The following is a 13,538-nucleotide window of genomic DNA, read 5'->3' as shown; positions in this document are numbered from 1 at the left end:
TGCACGAAGCAATGCCAAGACAGGTAACACAAAAACAATGTGATGGTAACAATCAGCGTGTCAGTCTGCCGCAGTGTGTTGGGATGCACACAGAGGCACACACAGCTCCCTAAACTGGTCTTCTTGGTATCTGGGACTTATCCTCTTAAGCATATGAGGAGTCATTTCTGGCCAATGAACATCACATTCCAAATCCTAGTCCTGAAGCTCAACTTGAGAGAGAGTACGAAAAAGCTGAGATGCAGAGGTGTCAGAAGGACCGTCCTGGCTCTCTACCAGTGGGAAATGGTGCAAATCCTCAAACACAACTTCCAGGCCTATTGTGAGTGGTAGAATCACAAACCATGATCGGCCTGGGTTACAGACTGAAGGACACTATTATATATTCACATGTGTGACATATAAAATAGTGTTGACTCAGCAGAACTCTGGGTCATTTTCTGAGACTAGACAGGATCACATATCCTCCTGTAGTTTTCCCCTCCAGCTTCTACCACTCGTGAGCCATGCCCTTGAACCCTGGCCCTGCAGACAGGGCCACTGAAAAGCCAAGACGGAAGCGTCAGTAGGGTTGGAAGGGTGAGAGCCTGTGGAGGCAACGAGACCTGAAATGGGGCATGTGTCACAAGACAGAGTGGGAGACGGGCAGGGCAGATGTTCTGGGTGGTGCCTGTGGTAAGCCCACAGGGTAGGCTTACTCTCACAAAGACAGGCCTCCCAACTCCACGTGACTCTCCTGGGCACCTGCTAGGTGCCAGGCAGAATGTTTGCAGAATGTTGAGGAAGCACACACAAAGACCCCACCTGGAGTGCCGTCCCCGACTGGGAGTAAACTGGTGGATGCAGGCCCGGCAGCAGGGTTAGAATGCAAGTTATAAATTTCCTGCTGATAGGAAGCACTTCCTGCAGCAGGGTCAGAATGCAAGTGCGGGCCTCACTGACAGCTGGCTTCTGGGAGCCAATTAAATTAGAAGCTCTTTTATAGTGTTTCTAAGTGTGTAGTACAGTGCTCAATAAATTCTAAAGGATGAGTATAATTGCAGTCTCATAGGATTTTTTGTTTTTGCTTTTGCTTTCCCCCATAGACAGGCAGCCAAAGTGAAAAGATCTCTCCTTTTCAGTTCCACAGCAGATTTACTCAAACATCAGATTAGCCATTCTTTATTTCTTTTTACCTTCACCCTTCAACAGGTACGCACCGAACACATGAATGCAAAGAAAGTGCCATATCTTTATTTGCAATCGATGTGGAAACTGAGGCACCAGATCTCCCTTTCTACCGGATGGCTGGAGGCGGCTCTGAACTCCCTCTCACAATCTGCCTGACAGTGTTAACGGTCACATTCATCTGGCCGCAGTGCGTGTGCATAAACGTAGCACTTACCTTGTGCATTGTAAAATTCCTGTGAAATCCTTTATCTCTACACACCATCTCCTCTGACAGTTCAAGTCCTTATTCCTAGGTCTTGGCTCAGGGTTTGAGGTGCAAACTTTCTTTTTTCCTCTGTATTTCTACATTTCTCTTGCTGCCTGGATAACTAACATACAAAAAAGGTTTTTCGGCTCTGGCTGGGTGGCTCAGTTGGTTAGAGCATTGTCCCCATATGCCAAGGTTTTGGGTTAGGCCCCCAGTGGAGACATGTACAAGAATCAACCAATGAATGCATAACTAAGTGGGACAACAAATTGATGTTCTCACTCTCTCTCTCCCTTCCTCTCTCTCTCTAAAGTCAATAAACAATTTTAAAAATGATTTTGGTGTGCACCAATTGTAAGTGTTTTTAACGAACCCTGTGAGTACAACCTCTTTCCAGGGTGTGGGGCTAATGCCCACCTGGCTGCCATGGTTACATGATGCCTTTCCCTAACTACTTTCATTATTAGTGAAACATCTGTTCTCCCAAGTTTTTGTTTGCCTATCATCTAATTTAATGGGAGATTATCAAAATAACTTGATTTCTAGATTCAATAGGAAGAAACTATTTATGTTGAAAATGTTGGTTTTGTTCAGTCCTCTGTTTTTTCTGTTGTTTCATAAACATTATTAATTTACTTGCAGTTCCCCATCATGACTTTACTTTCCCCCCACAATTCTATTCAGTCTTTGTCAAGGAGCCTCCATGACAGCATGGAAAAGCCTGGCTTTGACTCTTGCTCCCGACCAGCTGGAGTCTCCAGCAAACTGTCGCATTCTTAATTTTCTCAAGTACAGTTGACCCTTAAACAATGTGGGGAGTAGAGGTACCAACCCTTTGCACAGTTAAAAATCCTTATGTAATTTTTGAGTCCCTGAAAACATAACTACTAATAGCCTACTGTTGACCAGAAGCCTTACTGATAACATAAACGGTTGGTTAACACATATTTTGTATGTCATGTGTATTGCATACTATAGTCTTACAATTAAGTAAGCTAAGGGAAAGAAATGTTAAGAAAATCATAAGGAAAAAATATATTTACAGAATTTACTGAAAACAATCTGCGTATAAGTGGGCCCACATAGGTAAACCCATGTTGTCCAGGGGTCAACTATGTAAATAAGGGACCATATTAATTACTGCTCAAGATTGTGAAGTATCGAGTGGAAGTATATGGCGCCCTCCAGTGGGCTTGGCACAAAGATAATGCTTGATGAATGGTAACCGAGAGTCTATAGTTAGAATTGGGTCTTCCACACTTTGAACAGCATTTCTAGGCTTCCAGTCCCTTGTGGTAGCCATCAATACCTTCTGTTCTCTGGCTTCTGCAGCACCAGCTAGCTCTCAGAAACAAAGCAGCTGCCTGGCTTCTCTGTGGCCTGTCTCTGTGGAGCACAGCCAGACCAGAGGGCTGCTGAAGCAGCCACGTGAGGCTTCAATGCTGGTGCAGCGGTTGGGCCCCAAAGCCGCGGTGGTTGTTTAGCAGTCAGTCTGCCCATTCAAATGATGTGCCCGAGCTGCTGACCTCTGGGAAACCCCAGAGTGGTCACGCTTACAGCAACTGGGTGTGCTGGCTCTTTCAAAGTAAGGACTTTGTGAAGAGAAAGGGCCACTGGCAGTAAGGAGCTTTTCATGTGGTGGTTGGGTGGAAGGGACTTTTGTTGGAAAGCAGCCAGGGCAAGGAAGAGGAAGGGAAAATGGAAGTGTGGTCTTACCACAGTGACCAAGAATATGAACCGGAGCTTGTATTAAAAAAGAACACCTTTTCTGAAACCAGAACCGAGGAAGGTTAAAACAACTTTTCAGTTGTAATTAGCAATCATACTCATTAGGGTGGTTGGTAATGTGAGTTATGAAAGAATTCACAAAGAGAAGAAAGTATGGAGAATAAAGTTTTTATTCACTCTTCAGGAAAGGAGAGGGGCAGGGGCATGGTGTGGAGAGATACACAAGCATTGAGGGATGGAGTCTTTGAGCTTTTACTGAATTATAATTGTATTAAAAAAGGGTGAGGGTGGTGCTGTCACTGTGTGGTCCCTGGGCTGTTGAGTCATCATGACAGGAGGCTGGAGTCTGTGGACTGTTCCAAAGTGATCTTCTGCCTGTAGCTGTAGGGAGTGGTTAATCAGTCAAGTTCTGTTCTTGCTTCCCATAATTTCCAGTCCTGGGGACATAGGCTCAGAACAGTAAAATGGCAGTTGTGTTTAACAAGGTCACAAGCCTGCTCAGCAAATGGTGCCACAATAGCAAATGGTGCTGACTTTATCCTTTCATTTTCCTCTCTGGTTTTAAAATGTATTTATTCTTTTTTTCTTTATTTTTTTTAAATATATAATCTTTATTATATTTTTCCTATTACCATTTAGTCTCCTTTATACTCTCTCCCCACAGCAATCACCACACTGTTGTCCATGTTCACGAGTCTTTTTTCCTTTTTGCTCAATCCCTCCATCCCCTAACTGACTGACCCTCCCACCCCCCATAGCTGTCATCTGTCCTCTATCAATGAGTCTGTCTCTTTTTTCTTGTTAGCTCAGTTATTCTGAATGACCTGGCCTGGTTCTGGTATTGGGGAGTAGGGATGAAGGTCTCTTCTTCTGTAACTACTTCAGGCAGGCTTGGGATGTAGAGCCGTCCCTGCCTGTGGGTCTGGGTCTGGGTCATTAAGGAGAAGAGGTGGAATTGGACAGCCCGAAAAGTGAAAGTTAAGGCTGGAGGCCATTTGTGGAGGGAAACTTCCAGAGCCTGCATGCTCTGTTAAATGAGAGATAACAGATATTTGAAGGGGCATGGCCTAAAAAAAGAATAAAGAAATAAAGCTGCTATAGGTCCTATGAAGGGAGTTAGCCAGGAAAAGCAGGGCTGATATTGGCCTGAAAATCCCGAAAAGGGAAAAGCAGAGAGAGTAGTAGGCGAGTTCTGTGTGGCTGACACTACATCAGTAGTTCTCAACAATTCCAAGTCAAAGAATGAAAGAAACAATGAAACATTAGCTTGGAAGAAAACTAGAAAAACCAAGATTCAATCAGTCTGTGGATGACAATTAGACACTGTGATTTCCATTGAAATGTGATTTCTCTCCCCCAAGTCATCCTAATTTTATCAAAGAGACTGCCTCTAAGCCCAGTTTCAATTTGGCCTGATTATTTGCATGGACACAAGAATAGTAATGGTTCATGCAGGCTCTTTTAAATCTGCTTTGCTGGAATTTTACAAGGAACGTTCAGATTGAGCTTTCATCAGCCTCTCAGTGCAGAAAAGCCAAGCCACACAGTTGCCATCTGGCTTTGCCTGAAACATCTATTAGTTTGGGTGGATTCAAGTTCTTGAGATCTCCAAACTGTCTTTAGGTTCCTTCCTTGCCATCTTTCAGGAAAGCAACTTTCGTTCCTTATCTGGAAAGATTGCCAGGAACCATGGGATCAAGCAAGGTACTGGCGGTTTCTCCAAAGGGCTTTCATTGGCTTCAAAGTCATTTTTAGTACCTTAAGACATTTTTCGTGACATCAGAGTCCAGGCATGACTCTTTCAATTATGACATCCCAGACAAAGACTTGGTTAATAAAACCATTTGGAAGCTGGTGCTGTTAGAAAGAGAACAGTTTCTTACTGGGTTTATGCAAACGAACCCATGACCATGAAGATAATACTTGTTAAGAGTGGCTGAGTTCTGGAGGGATCAGGTAGGCAGAAAAACAGAAATGTTTCAGGGTTGCTTATGGGGGTATAACTTACAAATTGTTCTAGGGAAAAAACAAGTTTTCTTATATCTGGAAAGCAAAAAGATTTAAATTTAGTAATATTTTGAACATATAACCAGTTTCATTTGTTTTGACTATTTTCCAGTGTTTCCATGAATCCAGTTATTCCTTAGGGTGCTATAAATCTTCATTTACTTTAAAGATGTGACCTACTTAGATACCTGTAACTTAGAGTAAGTCAGGGTCTTTTTCATGAACCTATTCAAAGACACATTTGCAAATGCATTAGAGTAAAACAGTGACTGTTTACAAATGACCAAATTTAAAATGACATGGTTGTAGATTCAATTAAAATGCAGTGGACAAAAAACTTTCTTCTTTGTAAAATATAATATTTCAAGATAAAAATTTCTTGATAAGTAATAATTACTAGCAGACAACATAAAAAAACAATATGAAGTCCAAATTTTCAGATTTAATAGACAATCTTAATCTATATAAGGACCTAACAACATACAAGGTTTTAAAATGTTGTACAGGACTTACTGGAAACCTGCATCGCACACTGGAAACAACTCATAAGTTCCCAATGGTGGGTCACAAACACCCATATACCACTGCTTGGTATCCCCATGGGGAACCATCACTCTCAGCTTGTCCAATGTCATTGACAGGACACCTACTGCCCCTGAGAGCTTCCTCTTTGAACTTGATTCTGAATTTTTGCAAGTTCCTCTCAGTGGCAGGTTAAAATTTCCAGAAAATCTATTTTGATAAAAATATATGTATACAAATAAAATGGTTATTATAATTCTGTTTGGCAAAGCTTCCCATGTAATTTCAAGCATATTAAATAGGTATAATTAGTTCAAAAACTTTTATAAGGAGAGAATAAATCTTTGAGGTATTCCAGAAGCCCACTGGCATAACTCAAAGATATTTCTCAGTTTTTAAACTTTAACCTTTGGGAAGGGTGTCAAATATACTTAACCAAAAGATTATAACAAACTTTTTGTACAACACTTTTTTTCTAATAACCCTAAAAGATATTAATTAAACTTAAAACTCGGTTTTAATATCAAACACTTTGTCCAAAACATAGGATCCTGCTTAATTTATATAAGTAGTTAATATTTTATGCCAATAAAAATATTACACCCTAGTTATGCCATCTGGAGGCAGAAACACACCACATGTAATACACAAACACACATCACATAAAGACCACACACATGAAGACTGAACATGTAATGACCATATACGTAATTTGAATTACTAATTTTTGTAGAGAAAGTGTAAGATTTCTTTTATTTGCTTTTGACAACTTTTAAGAAGACTGGAAAGGGGATGGAAAGTCCTATATTCCAAGCAAGAAGACCTGCTGAGACTCTCGCTTTGAGGACTGGTGACGAGTGGCTCTGACTCGTTACCAGGACAGAATGAGCCCCATAGTCCTACTCAGTCCTTCAGTGCTGCTGGCCTCCTGTAGCATAAAACCAGTTCTAAACGCAAAGCAATTAAATGTTTCATAATGATCTGTGTGTGTATGTAGACACCATAGACACACATACACCTCATTTTATGAAAAAAATAAAATTCCAAGTTCCTGGGCATTATATTATATGTCCTCCAACATTACATCAATTAATAATTGTGATAAATTATGCTAATGAAAATGCCAGTGACTTGAATGAAAAGTTACTTTTTTCATTTAGAACTGTGATGCTCAGAAGTCAAAGATGATGTATGTTAATGATCCAATATTCTCACTGAGCATATTGGAAACAACCCATCTGTTGCGTGGGTCTCCGGCCAGCAGTGACCACGGAACACTGTGGATGGCTCGACAAAAAACACGCAAGAAAAAACACATGCACAGAGACAGACTAGTTTCTGTGGGGAAGTAGGGACGAAATGGCCACCCCCCCTAGTGGGGAGCACGCTGATTTACCGTCCATAACTGCTTTTATTAGGCTCATTTTGCATAATAATTCAGGTAAAGTATAGTACTCATTAGGGGGAAGTAAGGAACCGTAGAAAACAAAGAACTCTGCCAGTCTGTTGAGTCGGGGTCAAAGAGTTGTAAGACTTTGAGGAACATAACTTCCTCCTTGGACCCCTCTCATTCAACTGAGAGCATTCTAAACAAAGAAGGTTTCACAGTAATTTACATATTCTTTCTTAGGCCTGATCACCCGGGGAATCCGCCCTTTTCAGCACTGAGCTGCGCCCCCCTGTCATTGTTTCAGGCTTAGGTGGAGCAAGGGAACTAAGGCAACCAAGAGACAAGGAGATTTTTCCCAGTCGATGAGAACTCAGGCTATGTCAAAGCCGAGGAGCGAGGGTCCATCACCCCCTTTTGCTGCAGCCCCCCAAGTCCTTCTTTTGGGGGGGCTCCCAAAGTGATCGTGCCTGTCTTAGGTCATTCCCCCCTTGGGGAATCTTACCCGTCTTTGGCTAACTGACCAAGCTTTTTTGGGTTCAGTTATGAATAAAGCAGCAGAAGCAGCATTCCTGCCAGGGAGATAAGCTTTTGTCTCCTTGCTGGCTTACGGTTCTAAGGGCGTTCCCTTAGCCTTAGCCTAGGTGGGGATTTCAGCTTCTGATACCAGTCAGGGTGGTTCTCAACACCCATCTGCATGCTTCAAGACATTCATTATCCAACTTTTCTAAAAGGGTGTGAAAACCCCAGCTCTTTGGGCTTGTGTTTCCAGATGTCCTGTAACATGGAGTCTGTCAGCTTACCCAAGTTATCGTCTCTTCCTTTTGCTTTGTGAGTGTTGGCATGTTACCGAGAACTAGTGCCAGAGATTTTATAATTAGTGTCACAGGAGGATGCTTGAAGATACTGATTGCTAAATTCAGATCTATAAATAACAGCAACAACAAAGTTAGAAAAACAAAACAACCTAAACTCTCTAAGCTTTTGTTTTCTTCCCTGTAAAATAGAGATTAAAAATAATACTTATAAAAAATCAAGTTGGCCCTGGCCCAGTAGCTCAGTTAGTTGTAGTGTTGTCTTGACTACACCAAGATTGCAGTTTCGATCATCCCTGGCCAGGGCACATACAAGAATCAACAAAGGAATGCATGAATGGGTGGAACAACAAATCAGTGTTCCACGCTCTCTCTCCCCCTTCCCTCTTTCTAAAATCAGTAAGTAATTTTTTTCCTAAAAAATTAAGTTGCAGTGGAGATAATTAAGATAAAGCATTTTAAGTTTTGAGCACCAAACAAAATGATGAATACAAGTTACTGTTACTGGTAATTCTTCCTTTTGTTAAATGCAGGCACCATGCTGTGGGTACCCTTTTAGACCCCTTGGCAGGTAACACCATGTGACCTATCCCAGCTAATGAAATGTGATTGGAAAGGACATGTGTCCATTTAGAATCTGGCAGGTAATTACCCATGAGATGTTTCAGAGCTCTCTCATTTCCCTCTGCCATGCCACTTGCAGCATAACAGCTAGGGAGGCTCCGTCATTCTGGGTTCCTGACTAGAGATCTGAAAAACGGGAGCAGAGCCACAGCTACTATAACCCAAGAGAAAAATAAACCTTTGTTATTTTAAGCTCAGATTTGTGGGATTTGTTACTGCAGAGCAATCTAGCCTTTCTGATACAATATCTTCTTTAATCTAGGCAACCAACATCCAAAGCAGGAAATATTTTCATAAATGTAATTAGTGTGAACATGGAGACTTGGGTGACTAAATAATTTGTGTTCAAACTTACACTGCTAGTGTTTGTACTCTTATTCCAAAGCCCACTGTACTTCCTTCCACCTTGTCCCCTGGATGAAAAAACAAATTTGAAATACAACTCATTAGAGTTCCTAAAGTGTTTAGTAATCAGTAGGTATCAGACAAATATTTGTTGAACAATATTGCCCACGCCCCTAAGCTAGTCTGGGGTTAGTGAAAGGACAGAGTCCTCAGCTGTGCCAGCCAAGTACACATCTAGAAGCTGAAAGAAGGTTGGCTGTAAAATTTCCTTTGGGGTCTACAGGCATTTAAGCTTCACCATAATTTCAAATCAAAGGATAAATAAAAAGAGCAGCATAAATGATCCAAAAGCTAATTTCGGAGTCAAATTTTCTGTCAGTTTCATAAGGCTTTAGCTCTCCACTTCTCTAAACCCTGACATTATGAAAGTCATTACACTCAAACTTTGAAAATAAGTACACCAAGTTTTCTATAGCAGTAGGGAGATGGAGATATCTTTCTACAAGTTAGTAATTTGGGAAATCATATAGGAATTACTTTCATTAGGCCACTTCAAGGATTCGAACTGGAGAGGAAAACAAGCTACCTCAAAATGCAATCTTTTATTCATTCCTTCATTCATTCGACAAATAGCTATTAAAGGCATTGTGCTTGGCACTGGAGATAGAGCAAGGAGTGAAACAGATAAAAACCTCTGCCTTCTTGGATCCTGTATTTTGTAGTTGTTTCTACAGTTTATGCTCAAATACATTATTATGACACAACAAAAGTCTTTTTTGCCAAAAGCACTTAGTAATTCAGTAGTGCTGAGACACAGTTTGAGATGGGAATGTATTTTGATTTTAAAGAATGAGACTCGGAATAAAATTAGTAAAAGCTGGCAAAACATGAAAGGCCAGTGATTTCAGGGCTGTTCTAGAGATTGTGCATACAGGTGGATCTTTCCTTCTTTTTTGCTGTTCATTTGGATCACTTTTTCACATTAACTTGCAAATAAACTTATAACAAATCCTAATTTGGGATTTATTCCTGAAAAATAATCCTAGTTGGTATATTTTAGATCCTAGGGCATTCTTTTATTTTTACATGTAGAGAACATTGTTTTTATAGCATTTTGAATATACATCTATTAATAAATCATGGATAACAAAAGGTTTAGAAGGAATCTGACCCAACGGACATAAGTACTGTAATGGTCTTTAAATGATGCTGTCTTTTCTAAAGCAGGGTACCATGGCCTGACTCTGATGCCTATTGAGAAGTCTTTGTTTATTTGGTTTTCTTTATACTTTCCTGGAGGTGGGGAGGAAAAAGAAACTGGAAATATACAACAACCCTTCAGGCTACTAACTTACAAGAACATCTTTTGCAACTGACAAGATAACATCTCCACCTAGTGATGTCTTAAGGATCCTACAGTAAATCCTAAAAAAAAAAAAAATGTTCCCTTGAACTTTTCAGGCTAACATGTCTAACTCAATTTCAGTTAGTTTAACTTTAAATGTGTGTTTACAATTATTGGGAATTGAGACGGCACCAACGCGGATCTTTTTGTGGAAAAATAGACAAGCAGCCACAAATAGTAATTAATATGATAGAACAATTACCATCCTTGTAGTTCCTGAGGTAGAGAAATGACATGTTTTTAAAAAAGCAGCTAAATAGGTATATTCTATCAGTCCAGGTTTTCTGGTTGCTTTATTTAGAATCTATGCACCCTCTAGAAATGTGATGGTATTCATTGACTTAAAGGCAGAGAGCTTAGGAAAGAATATTTGTTAGTTTTATGTGTGCAATGGGTATTAAACCACTTGTTTCTGGACACATTTTGAGACAATATAGCATAGTGGTTATGTCTGCAGGTCTCAAAGTCAATCTGGGGCAACTTATTTGCTGTATGACCTTGAGCCACTTTAGTTCTGTCTCAGTTTCTCCATTTGTAAAATGAGATTAGTACCTTTGCCAAAGCCACTGTGACAATTTAAATGAACAGGTGAAAATCCCTTAGAGTTGTCTCTAGCATATAGTAAGTGCTCATTATTTGTTAACATTATTTATCATTTAATCCCCACGATCACTATTTTAAACTGGAGCTCAGAGAAGTTATTTGCCCAAAGTGTCACAACCACTAAAAGGTAATACAGGGATTTGAGCCCAGATCTGCCTGACTCCAAAGTCTTTGTTAATTCCTCACTATTGGAGTATACTAAATGTAAAAAAAAGACATTCATTAGTGCCCTGAACATATAGAGACAACAAACTGAAATCACGAGTTATTGTGGAAGGAAGCACCTTGAGGTTGGGAATTAGGAGGCCTGTGTCACTGTGTGTGTAACCCAGTGGATTATTTTGGACATCAAATTCCTCACATGTTAGAGGGGAAGCTAAGTGACTTAGGTTCTTTCCAGCTTTAATATTATGTAAGTCTATGCATCTACAGAGTTGGTTCCTAAAGTCATTTTTTCCTCTGTCTGCCATTTAAGCCTGAGCTTTATCTTTAAAATTAGAAAGCAAAATTCACAGTACATGTACAGAATGCCACACAGCCGTATCTGTTCAAGTTGGCTTTAGTCAAGGACAGAACCCGGTTCTTCAGCTCCCCCACAGCCAAATCTCTCTACAAACTGATTAGAGGTAGAGTCGGCCTATGGTTAAAGTACTGCCCTTTATAGTTTAGTACTTACTTGCAAATCAGCCTTTCGGCCTTATTCCTCCACCCACCCAAACCCAAGTCCTTAGTTAAAAAGGTCCATAGTTAAGACATATGGTTGTTCAGGGTAAAACCAACAGTTTAAAACTTGAAAACATCACACAAGAAAAAAGAATTTTTATGACACATCTATATTTTCCCCTAAGAGAAGTTGGTCCAACGGATCACAGCCCTGTTTTCAAACACCTTAACAGAACACGCAGAATAATCTTCTTGTATCACTGAATGCCTACTCACCCTTCAAAAATTGCTCTCCTCCTTCCAATTGGCTAAAGTAACTGTCACTCAAAGCACTTATACTCGCCTCCCAAGAGCCTTCCTCAGACTTACACCAAAGTCCCGCCCACTCGTCCCGGCTCCTCCTCGGGGCTGGTCACTGATTGGCCCAGGCGCCACTCCGCATGGGGCTGTTTATAGCAGCGCACGCAGCGCTCCCTGGGAGCTGTGTGTAGGCGCGAGGACGGCGCGAGCTGCACTTGGTGGCCTCCCCTCCCCCGTGCGGCGACCCCGGCTCCGACCGACGCGTCCTCTAAACGGTGGCGGCCGTTTGTGGTCGTTGGTCCCAGGGATTTAGGACCAACATTTGAAGACCCAAAGGGGTGAGGAAGGGATGGGGACAGTGGGGGCGCTGCCAAACCGCTCCTAACGACCGGAGACCCCGCCTCCCGGCCCGCAAAAGCCTGGTGTTTAGTCACGCAAGCCAAATTCGCGGTTAGGACCCACTCCCCGCTGGAGGCGGTGTCTGCGCGCTTCGCCTTCCTTATTCTCCCGCTCCGTCGAGCAGTGAGCGGTGAGGCAGCTCCTGCCGTCTACCCTAAGCGCCCCGTGGTCCCGGCCCTCTAGCCCCCGGCTCCCGGTCTGGCCGTCGGGGCCCTTCGACAGCTCCTTCCGCTCCACAGCGCCCTGCCCTCTCTCCTTCTCATTTCCGCTCTCTCCCGCCGCCTTCCGGCAGCTTCCCACCTGTTGCCCTCCATGTTCTTTTCTTAGCCTTTCCTGTCGACCACCGCAGGTCAGTACCCCCCACCCCCGCTTTTACCTTCCTGTCGCTGGACTGCCGTCGTCCTGCCCGCACGTAGGGGACGACGCCTGGGGCGTCTTGTCTGCTGGGTGAGATTTGGTAATCAGGTTGTGGTTTTCATTTAGTTCTAACTGCGGATGAGCCTCAAACTTTTTCTGCCTTGGACTCTCTTTGTCATTTTTTTGATGGGTTTTGAGCCAAGTAAGGCCGCGCACTGACCAACGGGAAAGATATTGGACTCCACTACTCAACTGGACAGCCAGCAGTACCATCTTTGGTTGCTAACATCAGGCAGTTTGAGTTACTGATTCGTAAAATATTTTCTTTGGGACACCAAAAGGACCACTGAATGTGGAGCTGGGCTTTAATCTTGGCATTGATACTACTTCCGAGATCGTTTCGAAGCCCCTTGACTTATTTTGGGCACCAATTCATTTAGTTTAGCTAATATTGAAGTCTCTTTAAGCGCTCACATTCTTGGTAAATACTCCGTAGCTTTTATAATACATGTGATTCTAATAAGGCTAATAGAGAGGGTCTATTGGCAGGGAGTAGACTTGGCTTCTCGTACAAATTTGCCCCGCTTTGTGTTGGAGGATGACATTAGAACCAAAAAGAAGAATATGTTGCGTGTATAATACTAACATATAAATAACATATTTGCATGTCGGTAGAATTCTACTTGTTTAAGTAATGGGGAGATATTTTCATTTCAAGAATCACTACGATGTATAGGTGAGAACTTGGACAAATTTCCATTTGGAGTCTTTCAGAATTAAAGCACCTCAAGGACTCTAATGAGATTCCTTCCCAGGGTACACATTTAAAACATTCAATTTTAAAATTAGTTTGTTTGCAACTGTGTGCCATTATAAACATGAAGATGGCTATTAGTGCTGCAATAACTAAACACTACTGTTGCCTTAGTTTCTGTTTAGGCACTGCTTTAATTGCCAGTTTTCACT

The sequence above is a fragment of the Phyllostomus hastatus genome, unplaced genomic scaffold (assembly GCF_019186645.2).
Source record: "Phyllostomus hastatus isolate PE091 unplaced genomic scaffold, TTU_PhHast_1.1 phas_contig_159, whole genome shotgun sequence".
NCBI classification, from domain to species: domain Eukaryota; kingdom Metazoa; phylum Chordata; class Mammalia; order Chiroptera; family Phyllostomidae; genus Phyllostomus; species Phyllostomus hastatus.
This window is presented reverse-complemented; position numbering follows the sequence as displayed.